The sequence below is a fragment of the Phoca vitulina genome, unplaced genomic scaffold (genome assembly GCF_004348235.1).
Source record: "Phoca vitulina isolate PV1807 unplaced genomic scaffold, GSC_HSeal_1.0 scaffold21, whole genome shotgun sequence".
Classification (NCBI taxonomy): domain Eukaryota; kingdom Metazoa; phylum Chordata; class Mammalia; order Carnivora; family Phocidae; genus Phoca; species Phoca vitulina.
The window spans coordinates 27,027,635-27,031,043 of NW_022589724.1; the positions used below are offsets into that span (position 1 = coordinate 27,027,635).

General features: G+C 53.1%; 1 long non-coding RNA gene across 1 annotated transcript in view; it reads left to right on the forward strand.

Annotated features, from left to right (window-relative positions):
* The window catches only part of LOC116641201, a 4,668-nt gene extending 1,910 nt beyond the window's left edge, over nt 1–2,758 (forward strand). The window contains exons 2-3 of the long non-coding RNA XR_004301145.1: nt 2,137–2,240; nt 2,508–2,758. This is a non-coding gene — a long non-coding RNA (uncharacterized LOC116641201). The remainder of the gene's footprint in view (nt 1–2,136; nt 2,241–2,507) is intronic.
* The last annotated feature ends 651 nt before the right edge of the window (nt 2,759–3,409 follow it).

The window sequence follows — 3,409 nt, forward strand, 5'->3', positions numbered from 1 at the left end:
GGTGATGAGACTGGGCCCCAAGGCTGCCCGGTTTTATTCAGGTTACAGGGATCATAACAGCAACCCCAGCGACCAGAGCTGCTTTCACCGACTGAGTGTTCGGCACCTCTTCAATGGACATATATTGCTGAGACCCCAGCACCCAGACTAGCTCCACAAGATGCAGTGGGACAGGAAAGCTTTGCTGGACTCATTTCAGATGAAGAGACTGAAGGTCAGGGAGGTCCCATAGCTTGCCAGGAGGGACCGCTGCATTTCTGTGGCTTGAGAGCCCGGATTCACATCACCAGCTCACCCAGCTGCTTGAGAGACCCTTCGGGAAAGCTACAGAGCACGGATCCTCCCACCCCCCACCCTCCACCAACTGTTCTCAGGTCTCATACTGAAACCCAGGAGCCTTCTAAACTGAATCTGCCCCTTCCCCCCCTTTTCCTTGCTTACTAAGGAATCAGACAGAAGTCGGCCGGAGGTAGCTCGGTCTTAGGGAATTTGCACTCTTCCAGAGTTGGTGGTTTTTGTGTGTGACCTGGTTCAAACCTTCCTTCTTTGTCCTTTTGGTTCCCACTCAGAGAAATCTTTGAAGTGGATTTGGCCTTCCTATATGATTACTGGCCAGGTTAATTCATATGTGCAGTTGGTCACTGTTGCTTATCTCTGCGATGGGGCCCCTGGTTCTGGAGGGTTTAAGCAAGCATCTCAGAGAGGCCAGGGGTTAGAAACCCAAGATGCTAATAGTTAAGAGCTTGACTCTACCACTGAGTGACCTTGGGAACCTCATCTGACCTCTCTGAGCCTTGACTTCCTCATCTGTAAAATGGGGACATGCATGTGTCAATCTTCATGCCTGTCTGTAGGTGGGGAGAAAGAGGTCAAGCTCTCTCTTTAAAAAAAAAAACAAAAACATTTTCAGGGCACCTGGGTGGCTCAGTTGGTTAAGGGTTGAACTCTTGATTTCTGCTCAGGTCATAATCTCGGGGTTGTGGGATCGAGCCCCATGTCAGGCTCTGCACTGGGCATGGAGCCTGCTTGAGATTCTCTCTCTCCCTTTCCCTCTGCCCCTCCCCCCCGCAATTTCCACAAATAGCATAAAATTTTTATCCCTATACTTTAAGAAATGTTGGTTAAAAAAAATCTGTCCGAACACGTCTGAGCCCCTGCTGTGTGTCCAGCATTGCACTGGGCCCTTGGAAGACTGGATGGTGATATCCCACTTGAGGGCGTGTCATGCATGCTAGGCACGAGTGAAGGAAGTCTTCACCTGCTCAGGCCACCCTAACACAACCCCTGGGATGGCCTTTTCCTGGGTGAGGAGAAAGAGGCCCAGAGAGGGGAAGTGACTTGTTGAAGATCCCGCTGGGAGAAACTGAGAGGCCAGGCTTTGGATGTGGCGCTTTGCTCTTAATGAATAAAACAGAGCCCCGCTTCCAACAGGGGCTCAGTTTGGTGGGGGAGACACACCCTCAGGACTTTGAGTGCTGACTGTAGGGCACCAGGCTTTTAGGGCATAAAGATGAACCAGAGATGGTCCCTGCCTTAGGGGAGCTACATCTCCTAGGACAGACCAATGAAAACACCTGGCGGACCAGGGGGCACACAAGCCTGGGTAACTGATGCATCCCAGAAAGAACCACTGGGAAAACTCCCACAGGACCTTGCTTTAAAAAGCCCCCTCATTGGTGCATTGACATCAGAGTTCTAGGCCCTTTGCTGTGGCTGAGGCCGATGGTGCATTTTTTATATCGCAAAACAGACTCCTCTTGTGTTGTATTTGAAGCCCAGTTTGGGGGCGCCTGGGTGGCTCAGTTGGTTGGACAGCTGTCTTCGGCTCAGGTCATTATCCCAGGGTCCTGGGATCAAGCCCCGCATCGGGCTCCCTGCTCAGCGGGGAGCCTGCTTCTCCCTCTCCCTCTGCCCCTCCTTCCTGCTTGCTCTCTCTCTCTCTCAAATGCATAGGTAAAATCTTTTTTCCTTAAAAAAAAAAAAAAAGAGAGAGAGAAGCCCAGTTTGCTTGGCATTCACTCAAGTGTTCTAGTCTGCGGTCTTGAACTAAGGTCTCCAGCTTCTGTTACTCAGACATGTGACAATCATTTTTATGAAATCACTGTGCCCCTCCCCCTCCCTATCCTGTGCCCGAAGTCTCAGATGGAAGGACACCTTTCAGTGGCCCTGAGCTCTGGGGTCCCCACCACCACCAAGACATCTTCAGATGGCGGAAGCTGGTCTTGGCAACGGGCTGCAAGGTGAGATCGTCAGTTGATTGCGAGTCCTCTGCATCCACCAGACTTCAGAGCCCTGGGTCTTCAACCTCTGAGTGCTCCTGGCTAGTACCTACAAGGCCTCACACCTCCTCTGGGTATGGGGTGGAGGTGGGGGGGGGAGGGATGGAGGGCAAGGGTCAGCCTAGAAAGAGCAGGAGAAGCACCAGCCCAGACCCACATGCCCAAGATGGGAAGGAAGGTGCCGGGTGGAGGGAAGCCGCACTGAGAGGTCCGTGCCCCATCTTGCAGCTTTCTACAAGAAATTCACGTTCCTCTGTGGCTGGTTTCCAATATGCTCCCCTGAAAACCTGCAAACAAGAGTCTGCACATCATCCTCAAGGACAGCTTTCGCTGAGAACTTGGTCTGAAGAGCATCCAGCGAGGACCTGGGATGTGCGCACGGTTGGCCCCGCCCCATTGTCCTTTGCTTCCTGGGGCAGCCTGAGGCGGCCCAGCGCTGCCGCCCATGGGGGCTGTCCCTACACCCCAGCACCCCCGCACCGGCAAGGCTGGGAGGGGGCTGGGAGGCCCCCGCCTCGTTTTAAAGAAAATATGGGAAAGCAGTTGCCGCTGCTGAAAAAAAAAATGGAGACACTTGCCCTCTCTTCGGTAACTCAAAGTTCTAAATGAATTCCTCTTGCTCTCTACACTCCCTCCAGAAAAGTCCCTCCTGCTGTTATTTGCCCCAAGGCCCATGTTTGTCCAACAAGCAAACTGCCATTTGGGAAGCCTTTCACATTTTAGGTTAATCAGGTGCAACAAGGATGCCTGTTCAAATCCCATCATTTCCGCCCCCCCCCCCCCCCAGCCCCCGGAGAGTCTGAATGACTCTGTCCAAACATCTGTCTGAACGTGGTGGATTGATAGATTCCCACCCAAAGTGAAGAAACGGGATGGTGTGTGTGTAGCTCGCAGTGGCCTGGTCATCAGTAAAGCCATGGTGACCATGGGAAATTGCAAGAAGCTGTAAACAGCATGGAGCGCCCCCGCAGACGGCTTTTGAGGGCCCCCCAGGGAACCCAGTTTGGGAACCGTGGGGCTAAGCCAGCTAGGATGGAGGCGTAACTCTTTGACAATCCCACAGCCACTCCCACTTCCCCATGGAGGGAGTCCTCACGCAGCAGAGTGCTCTGGAAAGCTATTGAGACATC